The sequence below is a fragment of the Melanerpes formicivorus genome, unplaced genomic scaffold (genome assembly GCF_026170545.1).
Source record: "Melanerpes formicivorus ecotype bairdi unplaced genomic scaffold, bMelFor1.0.p_v2 SCAF_20, whole genome shotgun sequence".
Classification (NCBI taxonomy): Eukaryota; Metazoa; Chordata; class Aves; order Piciformes; family Picidae; genus Melanerpes; species Melanerpes formicivorus.
The window spans coordinates 6840001-6865000 of record NW_027142372.1 but is presented as its reverse complement, the minus strand read 5'-3'; the positions used below and the strand labels follow the sequence as shown (position 1 = coordinate 6865000).

The window sequence follows — 25000 nt, the reverse complement described above, 5'->3', positions numbered from 1 at the left end:
TGAAAGCACTCAACCCACCCAGCAGCACCCTGGATCTCACGAGCAAAGACTGTGTCCCGTCCTGGATGCACAGCTTGGGGTTGCCACATACCCATGGTTCCAGGTCTACATACCCCCACACAGCCTCTGCCAAGTCTGGCTAGCTTACAAAAATGCAAGATACACTAGGTGAGCCCAGTGGCTCCTACCCAACATCATGAGTACAGCATGTTTGGTGGTACCAAAAAGGTCTCCTCTGAGTGCACACAGTGCTGAGGAGGAGGCTGGAGATGATGTCAACTGCCACAGTGCTATTACTACTCTTATGTGTCATAGTTGAAGGGCTGGCTTAAAGCGAGGAAGTGCAAGCAGAGTCCCACTTGGCTATTTTAGGCCCTTTCAACAGAGTACATTTGCCACACCATTCCCCTTTCCAAAGAGGGGGCTGCATTTGAACAAAGGTGGCTTGCTATGTGCTACAGGAACTGTGAGAGTACATGGAGATTTGAACTGCTCAGAAAAATAATTTGAAATATTTAATTTATGATTAAACTAATCTTAATTGAAGTAGATGTCAACAGTCTTCAGAAAAATACTGTTCTCACAGTGTTATTTCCAGGGACAGAGATTATATCACATTGAATATTTGTGCAAGTTTGTCTTATGCAGCACCAAGCATAAAAGGTGACACAAACTATTATTAAAAAGTCAATACTATTTTAATTGGTAACTAAATTGATATTCTTAGCATAAATGCCATGGCTGGAAGGTCAGTTGCTTGATGTAAAGTACTTGGCTAATCTGGAAAAGTTTGCGCTGACAATGGCTATCAGTTAGAGAGGACCTTCAATCCCCAAGACTGAGACATCCAGTAAGTCTTAACTTAACAATAAATAGTATTGTTAAACTGAACTTAAAATGTACACCTAAGTAGGACAGTACAAAAATGCCTCAGATCAACTTGTACTTTCTGGAGCTTTTCTGCCCCGAGTTTTACCCAAATCAAAGCACTGCCTACTGCTAAATTTGACTGAAACACTGAAAGGTATAGTTTGCAGTTTAAAAGCAAAACTAAACAAAACAAAAAACCCTAAACTTGTTGTAAACAAAGCTGCAAGGTTTCACACAGGATTGGCTACATTATTAAAAGCACACTAGAACAGGGTTAGGAAAATACAAATTAGTATTGCAGTTAGTTTTCAAATAAGAGAAAAGACTTGCTAAAAACTTCAAGATGTTGGAAAGAATGTGCCCTACAATGCCAATTTACTGCAATAAACCCAGCTCAGTAGAGCCAGACTGTGGGCTTCTTTCTTTTTAATATTCTGAATGCAGAAAAAAGAAACAAGACCTCTGTGCCTCCTCCTGTTGAGGAAAGAGTCTGAAGAGAGCTGAAAACTGACAGCTCTTAAAAACAATAAAGCAGCAAGTAGAGGCAGATGTGATGGTTCTCAGGAAGGACTGAAATTACAAAGTCATATCTGCTAAACACCTTATTATAGGTACATATGTTAAAAATGAGAATTTGGTTCTGACCCAAAACAGTCCCAAAACAACTTTGCAACATAGGAACAGTTAGCTTAGAAAAGTCTTTAGACACTACCCTTAAATTCTATCATTTATGTTTTAATGTTTTATTACTCTATAGCCTAATGGGTGGTAGTTTGTCCCCACAAAAGGAAAGAACACTTTTGAGGAATAAAAATAACCAGTGTAAATGAAATGGCTACATGATTTAGCTAAAGGGGTGTGGGTGGGTGAGGGGAAAAGCAGTCTGAACAAGACTTCAACATGCAGCTGACCTCCCTGAAATGACTTGCATGCATCAAGTTCCTCTTATGCTTTAAGGTTTTGCTCTACTTTGAAACATCCTCTGACCCTTGTTCTCAGCACAAGGATCAGTGCCCTGTCATTCCCCATGGGACTTACTGTGGGTTAGCCTCAGTTGTGTCCTAATGAGCCCCAAATCACTCACCCTGTGCTGCCACTTGGGACATTTTCTGCTGTATACGACCAAGATTCTGCTTATTTAGTCAGTGGAGAGAGGTATGCTGCAACTGTTAAGGGTTCTCAACATCCTAAGTTAGACAAAATACCCAAAGCCTAATGTGTAAACTGCATTCTATCTGACCCACTCACGTATCCCTCTCCCCTTCTGCTTCAACCCTTCAAGGAAAATTTCAGATTTGAGTTGAAAACCAGAAACTTGTTTTAGTCCTATATGGGGGGGATGATAGGGGAGCTCCTTTAACAATTGCATGTCCCATTAGCAACCAAAATTTGTTTAAAAAATAAGAAGTAGGTCTTACATTTTCCCATTAGTATTTTCTCATTACAAAGTTTTTTCACTGTGAATATCAGGTATATACAAACAGACCTTACCAACCGTTCATAAACTTATGCAGTGGAGATGGATGAGGAAAAAAAAATACATCCATTCAGTGAAAAAAATACAGAGATTAGAATGTGCATTTCATATACATTTCTTTTTAAGGGATATATTGTACCAAAACTAATAATTATTATTCTACAAAGAGAGATTTGGTCAAAGGTTTTGTTGTAAGGTCATCTTAAACACTAATATTTAAATTTAATTGAATATTCCAGACTGAAGTCTGGAAAGAGTACAGTACTTGCAGGGAAATGTGTATGCTTTTTTTTCCCCCCCCCCAAGCCACAGTATTGTAGTTTTCCTATTTCCATCCTTATTAGTATTAAAAAAAAAAAATTAGTACAAAGAAAAAAAAAATAAATCACTCCTACTTTCGTATTTCTTTAGATCTTAACCTGACATTAATGAGCAAATACACACTAGGATGATGATCACACTGTAGGATAAAGTGGCTCATATACTGTGTTGATAAGTTGAGATGAAAGAAATCCAGAACAAAGACACAACAGTATTGTGGAGATATGTTTAGATTCCAAAATATTTGTATCAGTCAAAGATAGAAACACCCAAGACCAAAAAAAAACCCCAACAAACTGATAAATAGAAACATCCACTTTTTTCCACTTGACTATATAATAAAGACACTGTATATATTAAAGCATTACTCCATTACTATGCCTAGCTGCCACATGCAATACACAGATACAATATATACATCTTTTTTATCTGATCTGTGATGCATTTGAAGATCCTATTGAATATCAATGCCATCCCTAGGCAAGCATTTGAGTTACACAAAGACGCTCAACTTGAAACAGTGCTGGCACTGAAACTCTGACCATAACAATCTAAGACTATAGAGTTGAAGTCCTCTGGTGTAACATCTCTGACACAGTCCTTCCTGAATCTCAGAACAAAGCATTACAATTTGCACTGGGCAGTCTACTGGGCTATACTACAGCTTACAGGAACCTTGCCTGCAAAATCCAGGAAGGTAACCTGAAAGGGTGCTTAATATAATCCAAACCCCATATAATCCTGACACAAACTACAGTCGTGGATGCAGATGACATGTTTCCTCATTTATACTCTACTGGGTAGTGCCTTTGTTTTTGATTGCAACCATGCACTTACAGCTTCTCCTCTCCATTTGGATTTTGGCCAGATGAAGGTTTCTCTACCCATGTTGACTGGCTTATTTACCTAAGACATCATGACACTTTATTCCACCATAACATAGCACTGTTCCCTCAGAGTGAGACCAGGCATTAGATGTGTGATTCTGAAATGTGAATATTAATGCCCAAAAGAAAGGAACCATGAGCATTACAGATAGTCAAGAAGGGATGAGACAAATTGGTAACAGGACTGGTAACAATTCACAAGTACATAAGACACAATGGCACATGATCTTAAACAACAAGAAGTACAACTCACCAGTTGTAGTTCCACCAGCACCTTCAGTGCTCTCACCAATCAAGAGTCATAATAAGCATTTTAAGACTGGTATTTTTTGATGCCAAGCACAAGTCTATTGGAAACCACTTTCAAGGAAGTAGTGGATGAATGCTACAACAGTCAACCACTCACCCTTAAGAAAGAAGATTTTTCCAGCAATAATGTACTATATTTGAGGAATGAATGCTGATCTTGACCAGACATTACCTGATCACATAGCATTTTTTATGACATTTTCTTTTATATAATTTTGTGTTTAAAGACATTCTAATTGCAGTTAGAAACTGCAACTGTTTAAAAGTGCTGCCTAATAGCTCCATTATGAGTCAGTCACTATAAGTAAAGGCATGCTCAGGGGAAAATAAAAACACCCCACACTTGGGAAGCTTTTTGTCCCATTACTGAGAAAAGTAATTTACCCCCAAGAACAAAAATTGGTGAAAAGTATCAGTCCCACCAATTCTCACAGAGGCATCATCCTTCTGCCTAAGAATCTCCTATTGTACACTTCTTGACTGTGTTTCTTGCCCCTCCAGACTTTCAACTACGCAGGACAGTCAAGCTCTCTGGGCAAAGCACTGGATATGAAGGGTTCTGTACACATTTTGGCTGAAGCTGCAAGGCAAACCATCAAATGGTAAAGCAGAAGACCTATAAAATGAATCTCAGAAGGACCTTCTAGTCCTATCCTTATAAGGAATTTGAGTAAAAAAGAAGACAATGAAGAATGGAAGCTTTTGAAAACAACTCAGTCAGGATAAGCAATAAACCTGCATGCTACCCTGAGGAAAGAGGTTGCAAAGTTCAATCCCATGTTTGTATTTCTAAAGAGCATAAAATATCAAATATTCTTCTTGGAAGAAAATTCTAGTCTCTTCCCACATTGCTATGTAACTATACAATAAATATTATCCTGCTCACATGCTTCTGTTTACTTAGCATACACTGTGTTTGATGCTATCTGGCAGCTACGTTTTAGTTCTGTCATCTTAAAATACTAATAGTTGTCAATCAAAATGGAAAGTGCATAATAAAATTGTTCCAGAAACTAATAACCCTATATTTCTACACCTCCAGCTTGCAAAAGTGTTGCTAAAAATGAGATTAATTATATGTTTTTACAGTGTCCAATACAGACCTCTAAACAACATCCCCCTAGAAATGAGCACAGACTAGATACATAATGAAATAGAGTGTGTATATATTATTAAATATAGGCAACATCTTCACTTGGCCCTGTCTTTTGATCTTCAAGAGAGTTTGGGAGAAAACCAAAACAAAACCTCATGATCTACCCCGAGACAATGTTAGGCAGATGAGAGAAAAGAGCATGGTCCTCACTAAACTGATCTATGGTAACTTTCTGCAAATATTTAGTAGCATGGAAACACCCAGCAGATGCACACAGGACAGGTCCCTGAAGTTCTGACCAACATAAGAGAGTAAACTGCTTAATTTAACTGTCAGGAAAAAAAACATTCTTTGAATTATATCTGTGAAACTTTAATGGGAATTTCTTTGCATGGGACATTTAAATCTGCTCCATTCACAGTATTAGAAAATACCCTGTAGGGAACAATCCTGTAATGTCAAAAAGATGGACTAGATGTATAAGAGGACTTCTGCTGCTCCAATTTTTATTATTCTAATCCATCACCCTTACTGAGGTGGCAAAGTTTTATGCAGACCTTTAAAATTATGACCATTAGAAAATTATGTCTGTCTGCATAATATATACACACACATATGGATGTGAAATCTGGATTTAGAAAACTCAAAGGGCAAAAAGAAATTTTGTGTGTGATTTGCCCACAATATAGCTGGAACTATGCATTAATCTGGCAACTGCAGATAGAAATTTTTAATTATGGTTATGTGACTGCACAATTTACATGCATAATTGTGACAGGTGAACTTGCAACTTAGGTAGTAAGTTAAATATGTTTACCGATGACAACAAAGCAGTATTGGATATGCTCATGCCGTGAAACCACAGTCTGTGAGCTTTGCCCCAAATTAGAAGACTGTCCTGCAAGACAGACAGCTGACATCAAAGCTTCCAGAAAAGCTAAGGAGAGATCCCAAAAGAAGTTCTAAACAAAACACTTTCACCTTTTCCTAAAGAATCCCTGGTGGACAATTTTATTTGACTCCCTTCTACCCAAACCACAATGGTCTTTCTCATTTTTCTTTGACCTGCCTGGTTTGCAAAGAAGCTAGAACTCCCTGTTACTCTTTCTAAAAACTGAAGTTCACCAAGGATTTTGTACTGACAATCTACTAACAGTAAAAGTCACTTTGACCAATAGCTACTGAAAGCACTTCTGTTTCCCAGGCACAGGGCAACAGAACTTTTTATGAATATGCAAGGTGGTTTGAAGGAGGAGGATCAAGGTTTCACTTGTTTCACACATGTTATTGTTCATTCTGGTTTTCCAGAATGGGAATTCCCTTTTTGACTAAAGCACTATGCATTTAGCCCCATATGAGTGCCAATAAAGAGATCTGTTGTCTACATGCTTCAGCAGAAAAGAAAAACAATGAAAGAGTATGGAGAAGGAAAAAGGCATTTTCCTTTTAATCTTTCAGATTGTTTGGCCCTAGTCTGTCATAGTATCACAGTGAGAAACACCAGTCCACACCGATTCTTATACACAAATCTTGTGAGTTCAGTTGCTGCTAAGGATGTGGAATGATGGCAGTATATGGCCATTCACCATTAAGGCCCTAAAGCCTTCATAATTACTGAGTATACAGAATATTTATTACAGAAACTATGCCAGACCTCTTTTGTGAGCTGCCCTGGGCCCGTTCTCTCAGCCACATCAAGCAAGAAGTTTAAATGAAAGTGCTCCCAAGTTTCTTAAATGGTTTAATAAAACATATACTGACTGTAATATTCAGTTTATAGTAGAAAACTATTGCCCCTTGGTTTGAAAAATGACCTCTAGTTGGCAATTTTACTCTCAGCTTCATAGATTATAGTCCGCTGTTGGTCATTTTCTCAATCCACAGGGCAATACTTTTCCATAACAAGCTCAAACTGCAATCAGTATTTGTAGGTTGTTACACAAGTTGAGGATAATATGTCTCAACACATTCTATTATATGACTACACAAAAGAAATAAAAACCTGGTGACACAGACATATGGACAAAAGCAGTGCTATTCTTCTACTGCTGAGATGGCAAAAAAAAGGGTATTTCTTTGGATTGAGCTAATTTATATTACATTTCATGTCTTCAATACACAATCTGTAATTTTATTTTTTTCATTAATAGTGGTTTAGCTTATGTTGTCTTATGTCTCTTCTTATTTTAATGTAAACTGACAGACACTAAATTCTATTAGTATCAGATTTTTAAAATGATAGTGACAAATAGCCTAACATTGTAAAATCACATTGAAATGCATTCACATAGATATCTTAAAGATCCTTTGCTCTTGGCCACACAAAACATATACTCATAAACTTACAGATTTGATATTAGGAAATTCTGATACAGTTTATTAGCAAGCTGCAAATAATTGTTTCAGCACTAAGCTCTAGTAGGGAAAAATGAAAAGGAAAAAAAAGTTTGAAAAAAAACAGTTCCCATACTAGATAATCAAATAGAAGGGCTGCTTCGAGGAGAAGTTGTAGATCGGGAAGTGAGGAAGGTCTGGAGTCTCTTCAAGATGTGCCCTGGAGAACTCTGCTAGTGACAGGTGTTAGGAACATCACCCCACCTTCCCAAAACACAGTTACTTTGACCTATAGGGCTAATACAACTTACCTAGCTGGCCAGAGTGTGGCGAGGCTTAATTCTTTAATCAACGGATGACAAAAGCTCTTGTAGATCCTTTACTGTAAATGCAAAACATTTATAGTTATAAGACTAATATTCATCCTCATCAGTAAATAAAACTTTGTGCTGAAAACATGACACACACCCACCCACACTCAGAGCCAAAGTGAACAACTTCCTAAGCAGAGGCTAGAGGAATTAAGAAGCAGCAGATATGTTGCCATCCTTCCTCTAGAAATTAGGAGTTTCCTACCCTTTAAATAAGGATACCATATTTGCAGGGGCTCTATAATGGGGCAGAAAGGAGAAAGTCAGATGAAGATGAAAGCTATAAGAAGATCCATAAGAGAAAAAGGTTCATTGTAGATCTGTATGAGCAGTTTCAGAAACTGTAAAATCCTGCATGTTCAGATAATAAAGGGGCAGATACTAATTTTTTTTATTCATTCCTTTCCTTCCACTATTGGTGCTCCACCACAGCTTCACCTGCATTCTCTAGCTGCAATATAAGTGGTCTGGAATCATTTCAACATGTAGGAACTGCACCCACAAGCTTTAAAACATTTGAGCTAAAGAATGTATTTGAATGTGATTACCAGAAGATGATAGCTCTTTATCTTACAAGTCTGCAAGGAATTTAGATGTCTAACTCATTAATAGTGTTTGGTGCATTAGACTGTACTTTTTTATGATTTTAGAAGAAAGGTTTTCTAATACAGGAAAAAAAAACAGCGCTTTTTTTTTTTTCCCCCACCACATATTTCATTTTAGAGTAATAAAAGTGGCACATATGTGCCATAGTGTAATGGATTAATTAAGGAATATGATGTTTATCCTAGGTCCTGAGTTGTACATCTTCATAACTCACACATAAAAATTAATGTATTATACCACACTCCAGAATGATATATCTATTTTTACCATACCTTTTGAGAATAAATTGTTCTAAATTGGATTATCTTGATATCCAGTGAGGAATGTAAAAATTACATTGTTATTTTAGGAATTTACATTGTTATGTATATAAAAAACATAATCTTCTCTCTGTGCTTTTGAACTGTCGTGTTACTCCCACTGTTATGAAATCGTAATTGCTGCTGCCACACCTAAAATCAAACGCAATGCATATTGTAGTTCCTCATATGCTGTGCATTTCCTACCTTAATCACAAAAACATATGCAGTGTATTTTAGGACTATTCTTTCATTATTGTCTGCTTTTGTATATAAATAACGCACAACCATGCATGCAAGAACTCATAAAAGCCTCAATTCTAAAATCAACAGATGAAAAACTCCTAAATAATAATCTATAGATGTTTCATATTTAAATGAGTTGTCGGCATATAATGCTGCAAGTCATGCATGCAAAACAATTGGTGCATGTCAAAGTACTCAACACTTACAACAGATTATTTTTCTTTTTTAAAAAGATCATTTTGGGATGACAGAAAAAATTACTTCAATAAATAGACAATGATAGATTTGTGATGTCATCTTGAATGTCCAATGAGTGGTCAACTACTCTATATTGTTCCATGCCAATTACTCTTCCTTTTACCTCCATAAAGTTGACTCCACTGTCCTCAAGCTGCAGTGCCTCACTAAAAGTAAATCATCTGCACATTATCTGCAGAGTAATCCTCTTCTTGAATACAAGACAGAACAGTTTCTAATCCTATACAGATAGAGTAATTCACATCCACTGTACATATTACTGTAAGGACAGAGTAATACAGTATGTTTGATGAATCATGTATGTGTCTGTGTACAAAGGTGGTTTATCTCCTTTCCTACAAGATGCATCTGTATTGAAACACACACATACACTCACTCCCCCATGCTGGCACTGCAACAATCTTTAGAAGTTCTGTAATAAAGACATCTAAGTTTAAAAAAATGAAGCAGCTCACAGGTCAAACAAGTTCCTGATGAGAAATGCTTAGCCAGAAATATTATTCCACTGGTGGTTAAGTCTCCATCCATACATCAAACCCTACAGTCTATTGATTAAATAAAAATGATCTTTTTTATTATTATTATTTCAAAGCAAAAGAGAATTAAATCATCCCCATTGTTTTCCTTTCATTTGGAACTACCATGCTGCGTACACTGGCCATGTGTCCTGCTTATTACAATATTCTTAAGGAGAGAGTATTCTGCAATGACTGATCACAGGTTCCTTGCCTCTTCTTCTAAATCTTCTGCTCCTGGTCATAATCAATGGCATTTGATGACCCAATATTCTGATCCAATATGGTAAGCAATAGGATCCAAGATCTGCTAAAAAAAAATCAATAAATTCATTTGCTTCAGGAAATTTTGGATCAGGACACCTTTAAGTATATGTAAATACAAGAATTTACTGCAATTGTGCTGACACATCTTTCCTTTCTCATACTTCATTTTCACTGCACAATTAGCTGCCTTATGCTTTAATTTTGCTTGCAATCCTGCATAAAATAATCCAGGCTAGGCAGCCCTTGCAAAGCCTTACCAAAGCCAAGGTCTGCTGGCTTAGAGAACAGAGGGTCTCTTTCAGTAAAAGACATCAAAACACTGCAATATCTCTATATCGCTGAGCTCCACATAGCACTGACTGGGCTCTGAAAAATCCCATCAAATACTGACATAGCATGAACATGTAACAGACTGTTAACAGTAGCTTTGAAGATCAGCAATAGGTGGATACAAAACTCTACTTGGAGTTCAGTTTTGGGCTTTTTTCTTCTTATGTGCAAAAATGTCACAAGTTAGCTTAACAGCTCCCTTGATTTACTGTTGTCTCCCAATCAGCCTTCAGCTTGGTTCCAGTTTACCTGCATGGTGCTGCTAGGAGCTGTGCAAAAAAGTTCTAACATTCAACACAGAAACAAGGTCAGAAAACACTGGATCAGGGATGGTTTTCATTCTGGAAGCTAAGGACTGCTAGGCTAAAATGGCAGCAGCACCCAAGTTCACTTAACATGTTTCTCTCCACGCTTAGAGCAGCAAGAACACATGCTAAATCTTACTGTGTTACTATATACAGACAGTATTTGGGAGATTGTAGAAAGCATTCTGCATTTGTTTTTTTTTAAGGAAAGGAATTTTTAATGTACTTTGAATCTTCTTTAAATTAGCATCACAGACTAGGGTAAATACATAAGTAGTAATAAACTCATTAACAGAAAAGGAATGTATTACCTGTTAGTTATTTCAGTATAATGGAGTTACAGACATACAGAATGATGAATAAATATTGTCACCTGTACCAGCTAAGATGGCTATAGCTTCAGCCCTGTAGTGTTTTTTCACTGGAAATCACTAGTTCAGCACGAGCAGAGCAAAGATGAGAGCCTTGGTTCTGCTAAGCAGCACTAATTTCTGCCCATAGTGACATTCAGAAGAGGATCGATCAAGTCACAGGGATAAGAAAACTGTTTGCTTATGATGTGGCTGTCACCAGTGAGGATGAGTCTGTAGCACCCTCCAAGCATCAATACAACACACAAAAGAAACATTAAAAAAAAAAAAAAAGAAAGAAAGAAAGAAAGAAAGAAAAAAAGATACTCTTGCAAAATATATCAATGCAGTTCTCCACACTGACACTGAAAAAGCAGAAGTCAGAAGATCAAGAACTCACAGTTAGGATTTTCCTATTAGTTAAAGAACATAAGGATTCTACTGAAGTCTTCGATTGATATATGATCTTTTCTTTCTTTTCAGGCAGAACAGCTGTCCAGTGAACTAGAAGAAATAGCCCCGAAGACAGCTTTGTGTCTGATATGACTTTGAGAGTGAAAATTATGCCAATGATAAATGTTTTACATGAAATGTCTAGGAAAGAGGGGGAAAAAAAAAAAAAAAGAGGAAAATAAAATGCCATCCATGAAAGATTTTTTTTTCCTATCAGAGCAAGGAATCCCTATTATCATCTGGGAAGGGGAACAGGTTTCCAATGTCTGATACCAAAGAGAAAAGATATGTCCCCCAAAACTAGATTTGTAATGATTTGTAATGAACGGCAGCCAGCACCAGAACAAGAGGACACAGTCTCAGGCTGCACCAGGGGAGGTTTAGGCTGGATGTTAGGAAGAAGTTCTATACAGAGAGAGAGATTGCCCACTGGAATGGGCTGCTTGGGGAGGTGGTGGAGTCACTGTCATTGGAGGTGTTCAGGAGGAGACTTGATGGGGTGCTTGGTGCCATGGTTTAGTTGTTTAGGTGGGATGGATTGGTTGATAGGTTGGACGCAATGATCTTGAACATCTCTTCCAACTTGGTGTATTCTATTCTAAAAAGAGGCAATAGGTATTTTTAAGACGTGGCAACTGGGCAAACAGGGAGAGAAGCAGAGAATTCTTTGAAGATTGTCAGGACACAGTGAGTCTTCGCTGTAGGGAAATTCTTTAAGAAAGGTGAAACACTTACACTTTGCTGGCTGATAAAGATAGACGATCTTTGCCACAGTAAACGCACATGGAAATTGCTTGACTATTTCCCAGAAAAACAGCAACATCCAACACAAACCTTCCCAGCAGCAATAATTGGTATTCTGTAAATTTATTCAAGATAATGAAACAATGTAAATTACACAAATGGAAGACTACAACCACTGTGATCATTCAGTGAAATTTTGTCCAGATTAAAGGAAAGATGCATGAAATAGAGCCCTTTTGGAGCTTGGCTCTAGAACTGTGCTCTGGCATTATGGTGAGGGGATCAGAGAAGAGCCTTAGAGGATGAACTGCCAGAATACTCAGGTAAATGTTGTACGTCTTTCTCATTTTAAAACATGTCTCATTGTGGCACTTCAGTGAGCACTGACGGCTGCTGTCACACAGACAGCAAAAGGAAGAGTAATTAGAACTGTACTTTCCTTGAAGTATCTAATCCAGTATAATACTGACAGTGGCAGGCAGCACACCATCAACAGTTCACCCACCCACTTTCCAAAGCCTTGGTGAACTTGCTACCCAGACAACGTTCTTCGTTAATTTGGTCAAGATACATCTTGTTTAGAAACACCCAGCAGAAGAGCATGATAACCTTTCACTCATCCTATCCTTAGTGGTCCTTGAATCCTTCACCTGGACAGGTTAAATCGATGGGCTGAGGTTAATGGAATGAGGTTTAACAAGACCAAGTGTTGGGTTCTGCACTTTGGTCACAACAACCCCAAGCAATGCTACAAGCTTGGGGAAAGAGTGGCTGGAAAGCAGCCCAGTGGAAAAGGATCTGGGGGTGCTGGTGGACAGCTAGCTGAATGTGAGCCAGTAGTGTGCCCAGGTGGCCAAGAATGCCAACGGCTTGCTGGCCTGTATCAGAAACAGTGTCCAGCAGGAGCAGAGAAGTGATTGTGGCCCTGCACTTGGCCCTGGCGAAGCCACAGCTTGAATACTATTCAATTCTGGGTATGAGAGTATAGGAAGGATACTGAAGACCTGGAGCATGCTGAGAAGAGCAATAAGGCTGGTGAGGGGTTTGGAGGGCCTGTGATATAACAAGCAGCTGAGGGAGCTGGGATTGTTTAGTCTGGAGAAGAGAAGGCTAGGGAGAGATCTTACCGCTCTCTAAAACTCCCTGAAAGCAGGGTGTAGTAATGCTGGTGTTGGTCTCTTCTCCTAAGTAACTAGCCATAGGACAAGAGAAAATGAGTTTAAGTTGTGCCAGGGGAGGTTTAGATTGGACATTAGGAAAAACTTTACTGAGTGGTGAGGTGTTGGAACAGGCTTTCCACAGAGGTGGTAGAGTCACCATCCCTGGTGGTGTTCAAGAAGTGTTTAGATGTGGTGTTTCAGGATCTATTTTAGTGGTCATGGTAGTTGGGTTATGGTTGGACTTGATGATCTTAAAAGTCTTTTCCAACCTTAACGATTCTATGATCTTTGCATAACCAGAGGTAATTTCTCTCCCACGCCTTTCATAACTTGAATGCCCTTCCTCTCCCTATCCCAAACCCTCTCCTTTATTGCTACTTCTGGAGACCTCCTCCTCCCTCACCTAAGCTTCCATTAAGCCTATGCATCAGAGTGATGTTCTCACCTGCCTGCTCTTCTACCACCTCACCTGTCTCTCTCTTGTATTTTCAAGTGTCAGCTCCTGCTCTCATGCAGATTTTAAATCCAGTTTTCAGAAATCCTACTCCATGGGATTCCAACAACAGAAGAACAGGAGTTAAGAACATAAAAGCATCCTCAATGTGGTGTCCCATCAGGAAGCCAACTAAATCTGATAGACACTGTCCTCTCTGACCCCTGAGGAGGAAAGGGCTCAGCATTTAGAGAGAACAGCAGTTCAGAAAACACCTTTTTATGGGTTGTAATTGACCAGTATCATTTAACAAAAAGTATTCACCCAGCTCCTTACTTTTAGGATAATCAAATAACATCTAGAAAAATAATCATCATTTCCACACATACACATTACATATATAGTTACATTTCTGTGTTTCCCCTCCTCCTCTGCTTTTAGTTCGCAGTGACAATCAGCAATTATTTTACAGAGAAAGACTCTGTAACGAGCTAGCAAGATGCCTTTAGTAATAAGATAATTATTTGTAACTCTGTAAAGAATTATAATTTTTAATTTAAAAAGAAATCAAATAAAAACAGCTTTCATCTTTCCTACCATGTGAAGAAAACATTCTCTGCCTACAACTCAAATTATCATTCCCTCCTTTGTGTAAAATGAATTGACCCAGAAAACTAAAAGGGTAAGAACCCATATTTGCTGGGCCTATTCAGCAACCAAAAGTTCATGAAAAACACTGTTGTGTATCACATAGCAACCACTTGATGCCTATTGTTAAAATACAGTAGTTATTCAAGAAGTAAAATCTTGCATTCTCAAATAAGAAGCCAGGCTGCAATGTGTGTTTACTGTTTTGGGGAAAGAGTCATCTTGTCATTTTCTCTTTTTCCATAGTCTTGGCATATTTGGTCAGCTATGCAATGTGCAGTAACCCACAGGAAATAAAAGGAATACAAGAATTTTCCTCCAGTGTTTTGCTCACAGGACAATGTCCATTCAAAGCAACACTTGAGATCACCATTAAGAGAGTTGAGATGGGCTCTTTTTTCATGCAGCTGCACTTCTGGTAAAAATGTAATATTCCAGAGGAGGAGCATGAGGCATAAGGGGAGAAAAGCTTACTGCTTTTTGACTGAGCATTACAGCTGCATATGTTCACCTCTTCTCAAAGCAAGGTACTCTCAGGAAATCCTTTACACATGCACAGATGTCCACATTGCTACTGCACTTCTTAGAGGACACTTCTTAGAGGACACAGTCTCAAGCTGCACCAGGGGAGGTTTAGGTTGGATGCTAGGAAGAAGTTCTACACAGAGAGAGTGATTTCCCATTGGAATGGGCTGCCTGGGGAGGTGGTGGAGTCACCATCACTGGAGGTGTTCAGGAGGAGACTTGACAGGGTGCTCGGTGCCATGGTTTAGTTGGTTAGCTGGGTTGAATTACTTGATAGGTTGGACACGATGATCTTGAAGGTCTCTTCCAACCTGGTCTATTCTATTCTATTCTTCCCAGAACTGTTACCAGTCACTACAGCTGTGCAAAAGTATGAATTTCACAGATATCTCCCAGTCCACCTCTCCTCCAAAACTTTTGTGGTAAGATATGGTGAAAAATAAGATGCAATAAAATTCACAGAGAAAAGAAAGTCAGAAAAAAAAATACCAGCGTTTTATTTTAAAAGAAGAAAAGAAGCCTGTATAACTTCAAAATAGTTTGAAAAAACACTGGCAGGTCACTTGAGGTATTCTGGCCTTCCCAGATTTTTATGGAAACTGAAAGACAGCCCCCAGTTTCAGTCATAATGGCATCAGACTAGCTAAATTATCAAAGCAAGACCAAAAGGCTTCTCCTGAAACAACTGCTGAAGGAGATGAAGGGAAGAATAGAGAAGATATAAACTCCCTTGTAGGTGTTGTTATGCACTTACACAAATAGTACAGCTTAAAACTTCAAGATAATGGCAGTGTTAATACCAGAAGGGAATGACAGACTTGCTTAGCATAATAGCTGTGTACAAACAGGTGTGCAACATTTTTGCTAGCTGCAAGATGCTTGTTGAGATTATCTGCTTATCTAAAAGCACATTTAAACTCCTTTTGAGTACTTAAAATAAGATAGTGGCAAAAAGTAGATTAAAAGGGAGAAAAATGTGTGAACATAGACATTTTTGCCAAGAACATTACTTTGAGACCAGCTGCATCCAGGTAGTTGTGTGCTGTTTCTACAGCCTCTGAAAAAAAAAGGTTGAGTGATAGGCAGCAAACTCCACATGAATGGATGAAGCTGGTAAGGAAAACGTGACAATGAATTAGGTACCCAGGAGCAGAGAGGTACATGCTTTGAGAGAGGGAGATCTGGCTGCTCCCAAAATAAAATGGAAAGCATGGGTGGGGGTGAAGTTGCAGCTTTCTTTCTGCAGGTGTTCCTGCATGCCTTAATGAAAGTTCTTTATTGGAGGTCAGAGGAGAATGCAAAAAACCCCAACGTAACTGTACATCTCATATATATTCAAACAGAAGTATATATACAATTAAATACTTGAATCAGCCCAAAAGGTAGATCAGTGCATAATTACAGAAAGGGATTGTTTGTATAAATGAAATAGGTGGTTTGGTCATTGCTCAGTGATCTGGCCATGACAGGATGTGGTGATTAGATACAACTACTGAATAGCTACAGTACAATAGTATGGTAACGTGCAATTTATTAGCAAAATACTGGCATACTTCATGAAACAAAGACCAGACTATTACACCCAATGCAGAACTAAAACTTAAGAAATCTTTCCCCTAAAACAATAAAAAGTATATGCTGAAGACATGCAGAACATCTCCTGCACAACTCAAATTCTCCTCTGAAAACACATGCTCCTCTCAGAAACAGATTCCCAGCATAGGGACTGGTAATTTGCGATCCACAAAAACCCTCTGTCGAACAAAAGAAGTAATACCTACACTATGCCTATGCAAATCACTAAGAATAAGTGACTCTAAGGACCAGTAAGAACAAAGCCCCAAACTCCTATCAAACATTATCTGAGGTTTGAAAAAGTCAAGACAAAGTGTAATTTTTTTTAAATGGGGATAAATTGGGATTTCTGTAACAATTGACTCATTTTGCCTGCTTTTATCTAAGGATCTCAAAGAGCACTCCAAGTGTTAATTAAATTACAAAGCATTTTTGAGACAGGTAAATGGTATTATGCCCACTGGGGAACAGACAGAACATTTATGTTTCATTACTGAAGTCACAGAGTAATTCAGGGGCTAGTAATATAACCCCAAAATTACCAGTTGCCACTTCTACTCATTGACCTGATGGCCTTACAGGAGACAAAATTAGCCTTTAAAAGCCAAAAACACTTTCCTCTTGTGCTTTCCCATCTTCCAAGAATTAGGCCAAGATTTTTAAATTTTATTTTCCTTTCTTTCCTCTGCTTACTGGGAGGCCTTTCCTTCAGTATCACACATTATGCCACCTCATGACCTACCTAAATGTGGTAAGGACCACAGTACAGCAATACTGATAGGGGACTAAAATAAGGGCAGTGAACAGTAATGGTGCCGTTCAACAGTTTACACAGCTGCAATAGGATCCTCTTCTCCCAGCCATATTCCCAGAGACATCACAAAAGAGACTCAATCCCAACAGATTAAATAGTCCTTCACTGGCAAATTCACCAATTTCCAATCCCACTTTACTAAAAGAACAGACTTAAGACTCCCCAAAGCAGCCAGGTGTCTTTTGAACTTCACATAATAGTCTCCCATTGAAACAAACAAAGTAAGAAGTAACCAATGAGGTCCTGAAATGCTTCAGAGCACGGAAAAGTCTACTCTGCAGTCTTCATCTATTTTGAGTTGCACATAAAGAGAGGAAGGAGAAACATTTTACTGACCACTCTGTTCTCAGCCAAAAAAAAAAAACAAACCAGCCCCCCAAAAAAACATCAAAGAGGAAACCACCACTTTTCATTCCAACTTGGTCCTGACTAGCACAGCTGCAGGATCCACAAGTAATAAAGCAGTAAGATGTAATGCAGTCTGTACACTATACAATCCAGTGGCAGTACAACCTAAAGCACCTCGAGCTCAAGACAGGTACAGCTCTGTTGGAGCTTTAACAAATTCTATCTCCGTTTGTAAACTGACTATGGAGATTTCTTCATAAAAGGTTCTTCCATTTACTAAATTACTGTGTATTAATAAAAGGAGGGAAATGTCTTATTCAACTTTAAATGTTTTGAATGTTAAACCAACACTTCAGGCTTCATTTCACCCCCACCCCACCATCTCTTGTTATTTCCTCAAGAATCAGCTATGTGGGAGAGAGGAAAAAAAACTTGGATTTAAGTGGCCAAGGCCCAGAACAAGAGGACACAGTCTCAAGCTGTGCCAGGGGAGGTTTAGGCTGGAGGTTAGGAGAAAGTTTTACACAGAGAGAGTGATCGTCCATTGGAATGGGCTGCCTGAGGAGGTGGTGGAGTCACCATCACTGGAGGTGTTCAGGAGGAGACTTGATAGGGTGCTTGGTTGCATAGTTTAGTTGATTAGGTGGTGTTGGATGATAGGTTGGACATGACGATCTTGAAGGTCACTTCCAACCTGGTTTATTTTATTCTAGTCTATTCTTAAGACTGTCTGTACTATGGCAGAAAATAAAGCTGATGCATGTGTCTCCAGTAGTAGTATTGTTGTTACATGGTACGACAATCATCATCTTTTTCCACCACCACCCCCCCCCCTTTGCCTAAAAATGTCTAAAGAACCACACAGTTTATACACTGCATTCAAAATATTTTTCTTCGTTTACATTGATTGCATATTTCAAATCATGTTACAGCTGTATCGCTTAGCCTAAATCAAATAAGGAATCCACATAAATGCATACACACACTTGCCTTCAGTTTAGACATTGCCAGTATTGACAAGATTAAAATATTTTTTCCTCATTCATTATTTATTGTGGTATGATGAAACAGTATGGGTAGGTATTTAACACAACATCACAAAGTAGAGTCAAAATGTGGACACGCTGCTTCATTTTGATTTTACTGTGACAGAGTTAAGCATGAGACTGCCTGACTGCAATAATGGCATCTTTGGGTGATGAAGATTTAAGTTGCTTTCCAAAGATGCAGTGTTATCCAAACTCTCGAGCCATGCTGAATAGGAGCACTATTAAACAGATGAAAGAGTGTCTTGACCAAGGTCCCTCCTGTTGCAGAGGACCAGAGGAAATTGGTGCTCAGTGCAAGAGCAGCAGCAAACCCCCACACAGCATCAAGTACCTAACTGGAATGACTGGAAGGCAGTCATATATACACAACCCCATCGCTTTAACAAGCATCAACACTGTCACCAAAATTTGTCCTCTGCTTCTATGGTGGACTGGTACTGCCTGACAACTGGTGTTTGAGCTCAAGCAATGATATATCTGCCACAGAGAGAGCACTGCACAATCCCAGTTTCCAGCTCCCAGTTGGACACCCTTGTGCAGTTTTCTAATGCTAGAGAGGACTACAGCAAAGCAACTGTAACCAAAACTTGTACTGCTGGGCAGAGGGGCACTGAACTTGCCTTCTGCAGTATGTGGCAGTATCTGGGTAAAAATGCAGAAAGACAGACATATTTTTATCCCAAATGCTTATTCTTGAATATTACGATGCAATTGCACACCCTATGATAAATACAGCAGAATAATCAGAAGGTACTGAATGCTTGAAACACACCCTTCACAAAACAATGTAATGCATAGCTCTCTTTATGTGTCAAACAATTTGCCTAACAAATCATAATAATGCAGAATGATATGAAATTCACCCATCAAGCCCCAATGCATGCACAAAGATTACCATGGCAAAGAATTGTGAATTTCATTAAATATGTTAAAGCCAAGGAAGGGAGGAAAAAAAAAAAATCAGCTTTGAAAAATAGTAATCCTGTCTTTCAACAAAAATATTATAGGAAGCTATGAATTTGGTAGATCTGAATAGGATGTTGGTACATGTTTTACTAAGGTAATATAATGGCACACTATTATTAGATCACATTAATCATTACTGTGCCAAAGGCACTGACAGCACCACTGAAAAGGATTGAAAGGGCTGGTAATGGATATAAATTACCCATTGTGTGATAAAAGGATTTTTACTAAGAAGGTAAGAATAAAACAGCAAATTTCTAATATAACTGTTGTGTAAAAACCAAAATAAAAGTAATCCAGTCAGTAATATCCACAAAATCAGAAAGTAAGCACTTTTGAAACAAGATAAAGTCACAATAAAAACTGTATACAATGCAAAATTAATTTTGTGGTGCAGAATATTACTATCAATTTACACAGTTTACATGATGACCTCTAATGGGGATGGTCAAGAGAAAGGTAAGCTTTATTAATTAGAATTGAGCATGAGCTTCTTGCATGTGTATTTTAAGTTTGATGGCTTAGAATTTTAAACCTAGACTAGCTTGATGACACCCCCCTGAAATTCAAGATACGTTGAGAGTTTTCTGTTTCCTTCATTAACATCACAACAAACAGCACATCTCTCAGATGGTTTTATTTGGATTCCAAATGACATTACAAAAGGAACCACGTCCTTGCTGAGCTGTTTAACCATTTGATTGAAACCATTCGTATTACTAATTGTCCAGTTCTGTGCTTGTCCCTGCACTCTGGCAAGAATTTCCTGATATTAGGAGGGATCAGTGAATTGGTCAAACTACATCCTTATTTACAGGACTGAAAATCCACCTATCTTCTCTGAAGTTGATGGAATTATTCTAGAATCAAGTCACTGTAATTCTTTCCGAGTCAACTGCCTAGAATAAAAATCCAACAGCTCACATTCAATTAGTAAGTTTCTTAAATTGTGAGCCATATTCTTAAGTTATATAAATTCATAAGTACAATCAATCCTGAAAACACTTACGTCTATGCTTAACTTTACTCACGTGAGTAATTCCATTAGCATCAGTAATTCAAATACCTGCTTATGCATTTGCAGTCTTGAAGCTTTAATATGACTGAATGTCCTCTCACTTACACCAACTATAAATCTTCCCAATTCCTCTGAATCACAGTTTCTACTGATTCACAGGACATAAAAATGAGTGGACAATCCAGCATTACAATGATGATAATGAAATAACACAAGAATTTGACTTGGGAGACGAAGCTATCAGAAATTTTTTATTTAAGAATCAGTTAATGCACGTAGAATGTAGAATTAATTATTGGTTATTTCCTAGGAAGCTAGACTTTTATTGCAAACTGAGGGCCAAATAACCCAATTCTGATTTCACAGCAATTTCCACACCAGTCTGATTCCTCAGACTTTACAGGGGCTTTTTTTCTACTCCATTGGAATAGCTCAGAGGAAAATCACATGTGCAATGTAGTACACCCCTCCACCCACGGAATTTCATGGGTGTTCTTCTCATGCTAATATACAACAGAATATGTTTCTTAATAATATGCATGAGATGTTCTACTGAACTTATGGGGAGGGGAAAAAGAGGCAACAAAAAGTGATAAAATTAATTTAATCATGAGTGTCATGGATTTTTTTTTTTTTAATCAGCAGTCTGTTGATATAATAATAAATGATGATTCATCTCCAACACAAATACTACATATCAACTGCATAGGATGAATGCTCATGATTTTACCAAGCAGATATATTCCTTTTAAAAAACTATTGGTAGCTTGCTAAACTCTGAAAGAACTATAATAAAAAGTTTTACTGGGGACATAAACACAGTATTTTTGAAGATGCAAAGGAACCATAGATTTTGAAATCTCATTTAGGTATCTCATTTTTATGTATTTTCTAATATGGGGAAAAAAGAAACAAACAAACATAAAAGCTCAGCTCCATAAGCAGAACAAAAATTTAATGAGGATAATATAAGTATTCTTACCAGTTTCTCTTATCTGATGAATCTGTTTCTTGGTTGAGGAAGTTCTTAAAAGACAGGGGACAGGTACTGGAGGTCGCAACTGTGGAAATAAAACCTGTGAGAAATTTAGTATGTCGAGACTCGGCGTCTGAATCAGACATTTATGTTAAAATATTGCAATGCCACCTCAAGCAGACAACCTACAGAACAACAGAGAGTATTGAGAATTAGAATATTAATGCACTAGCACTTTTACTTTTTTTAAGCTTTCATAATCTACGTATTTGGTGGTCATTTCATTTTGGGAACTGAAAAGTTATTTCAGTTCTGGATTGTTTTGAGAAGGAAAACCTCTCCTCGAGATAATGCTGAGGAACAGAATTAAATTCTTCTGATCCACTCCCCTAGACAGTGCAGCAAAACAGGACAAAACAGGATAAAACAAAAGTTGCAGAGCATAGTCCAAAACCCCAGATATCTTCATTGACATTGATATTCTAATCTTTAAAACTGAGTAAAAAGAAAACAGCTACTAATTGTATTTTTACTTTTTTTTTTCCAATTCCATTTTATAACAGAAACAAGTCCCTTGTAGATGATCTCATCGAATAAACCCTACTTAAAAGAGATAAGAGCCAGCAGTAAAAGCCAAGCCAGAATACTTCCAAGATATTTGTCAGTAGTGAATTTAGGGCCATTACATTAGTAAGCAAAATAGAAACAAAAACAAAGGGCGTTCTTAGAGCAAAGTAAAGTTCACTCAACTGAAGCCATAATCTGAAGAATTTATGACTGAGAATTCTAACTATGTTTATTCCTATGCCTGTCTAACAAATGAAATTAAAGGTCACTTCTAAATAATACACTTTGTACATCTACATCAACTAAACTATTTCATACAGCAGACTCTGGCTCTGAAACCCCAGTTCAAGCACTACAGCCCTAGGGTTTCACCTTACCCACACTTATTTCCCAGAGAAGCACTGACTTCAATGCAGAACCCTAGAGGTAGGCTGTAGCTGTCGGGGTGTACAGAACTCCATTCTTCATTTCCACCTGGGTCACAACAACCTCATGGTAAGCTACAGACCTGGGAATGTGTGGTTGAAAAATTGCAACTCAGAGAGGGACCTAGAGGTATTGGCTGATAAGCAGACTCATATTTAGTTGACTAAGTGGCCAAGAAAGCCAATGGAATCCTGGCTTGTATGTGAAACAGTCGCCAGACGAAACAGAGAGGTGATCATTCCCCTGCACTCAACACTGGTGAGACAGGCCACATCTCAAGTATTATGTTCAGTTCTGGGCCCCCCACTACAAGAGGGACATTGAGGTGCTGGAGCATGCTCAGGGAATGGCAACAAGGCTCATGAAGAGACTAGAGCCCATGACCCCTGAGGAGCATTTGAGGGAGCTGGGGTTGTTCAGTCTGGAGAAGAGGAGGCTGAGAGAAGACCTCATCACTCTCTACAACTACCTGAAGGGACGCTGGAATGAGAAGGGGGCTAGCCTCCTCTCTTTGGTGTCAAGTGACAGGAAAGAGTTTCAAATTGTGCCAGGGTAGATTTAGACTAGATATTAGGAAATATGTCTTCACAGAGAAGGTTAACAAACATTGGAATGGTCTGCCCAGGGCAGTGATGGAGTCATCGTCCATGGAGGTGTGGACCTGGCACTTGGTTTAGTGCTGAACCTTCAGTGCTGGGTTGAGGGTTGGACTGGATGGTCTTTGGGGTCTATTCCAGCCAGATGTTTTCTGTGATTCTGTGTGAAATAATTCAGAGCTTGGCCATTTTACTTCATTTGGTCTAAATCGCTCATCACTGGCAGGATCACACTGCTGGCCAATGCTGTTTGTTGACTTGAGGGATAAAAAAAATAAATTAATTGAGAACTCCTATTGATGATGAAAACAATATTAAATAATTTTGCCAATTAGGAGTTCACTACCAAACAGCACAGCCCTCCATTAGTGCAATACCAATACAACACTCTACATATATCCTTTAAGATCTCTCCAAACTTCATCTTGTCCCAATTATGTCCAGTGCAAAATACTACTGCATAATGTCCTGCTTTGTCCATGTCACCTCCCCTTCTCACTCCTTCAGTTTCTCTACCACACCAAATGCAAGGTACTTATTTTCCTTTTGATGGTCTACCACAACAGTTCATTTCCACTTGCAGGTTGAACCAGTCTTTACCAGGTGCTCTGAAATGTTTTCCAAGTAACAGTTCAACCACACAACTTCTCTGACATAGGAGAATTACCCCAGTAAAAGCTTCAAATCCTTCCTTTGAAACTCACATTTCCAGAGTTAACTGCTAACAATTCACCAGCAGACATCTGGTTTGCCATCACCAGTTCCTCATGTGTGGGAACACGTTTTTGTTCTCTCTTGCCTAGTTTTCTTCTACATGTCAATTGTTGCTGGTTTTATACTTGAATTACAAGGCCTGAAAGGCAAAGTCTGTCTTCTCATCACACATTTTACAGTATTCAGACTAACAGGTTGTGAGCACCTACAAGCCATTACTCTGGTCCGGTATCCTGTTTCCCGTGGGCATACCCAGCGACATGGGAAGTAAATCAATGGGCAGTCAAGCTAAGCACCTCCAATGCTGCCGGGAGAGAACAACCACCTTTTGTATATTGTTTTTTAAACAAATATTCTCATCAGGTTTAGTCTTCCCAAATCCATACCATTTCAGAATGCAAATAAGTGAATTTCTGTTACAATGTTTGGACACACAGGAAAAATAAATTCCTGAACTGCTACATATAAACATAGGTCCCATCCAACGTTTTCAGTCACACAGTGTCTAAAAACAGTGACAGCTTGTTTGTCTGGAATTTCTGCTGTTGTTGAGGTCTTAAAACCTCAAGATGTACCTTTTTTAGTGTTTATTTGCAGTTTATTCAATGTAGGAAAGCCAAGAAATAGAAACAAAGATGATAATACACTGTTAGGTTTCATAAAGATGTTATCTCACTCAACAGGTTCCTAGGACTCCTACGCTGACTTCGTAGACTACATTTTTTTCTGTGCTGTTACAAAGCTACTTGTGTTTAAAAAAAGGGGGAAAAAAAACTCAGATTTTACATACATGCTCATGACTTGCAAAATTCTAGGAATGATTCTCAAGGGGCTTTCACTAAGATGCTTTATAAATTCTGATGACAGACAGAACACAGTAAGGCTTCATCTCTTAAAAGTCCTGTACAGATTTGTTTAGAGGCTTCGTGTCATTGATCAGCACGACAACGTCTCTTGCAATCTGCTTTCCAGTTCATGACTGTGAGTGAACCCCTCAGGTTTAAAACCTTAAATGATTTAAGGTCTATGATACATAACCTTACGAACAAATTGGGGAAATCTGTAGCTTTACACATTAAACTGTAGCAGAAATGATTTAGAGCCTTATAAAAGGTATTTTACTTACCTGTGCTAATATTATTCTAAC

At 38.3% G+C, this 25000-nt stretch overlaps 1 protein-coding gene across 11 annotated transcripts in view; it reads right to left on the bottom strand.

The window, feature by feature from the left end:
• ZNF536 (zinc finger protein 536) overlaps positions 1 to 25000 on the bottom strand; it is a 361198-nt gene that overhangs the window by 283723 nt on the left and 52475 nt on the right. For 8 of the 11 annotated variants that reach the window (XM_068150628.1, XM_068150624.1, XM_068150623.1 and 5 more), the window contains exons 2-3: positions 21557 to 21635; positions 7606 to 7676 (exon numbers count right to left, since the gene is read on the bottom strand). The gene's annotated coding sequence lies outside the window, so the exon portion shown is untranslated. Of the gene's footprint in view, positions 1 to 7605; positions 7677 to 21556; positions 21651 to 25000 lie in introns of all 11 variants that reach the window. The other 3 variants (XM_068150622.1, XM_068150625.1, XM_068150630.1) reach the window with 2 other exon arrangements.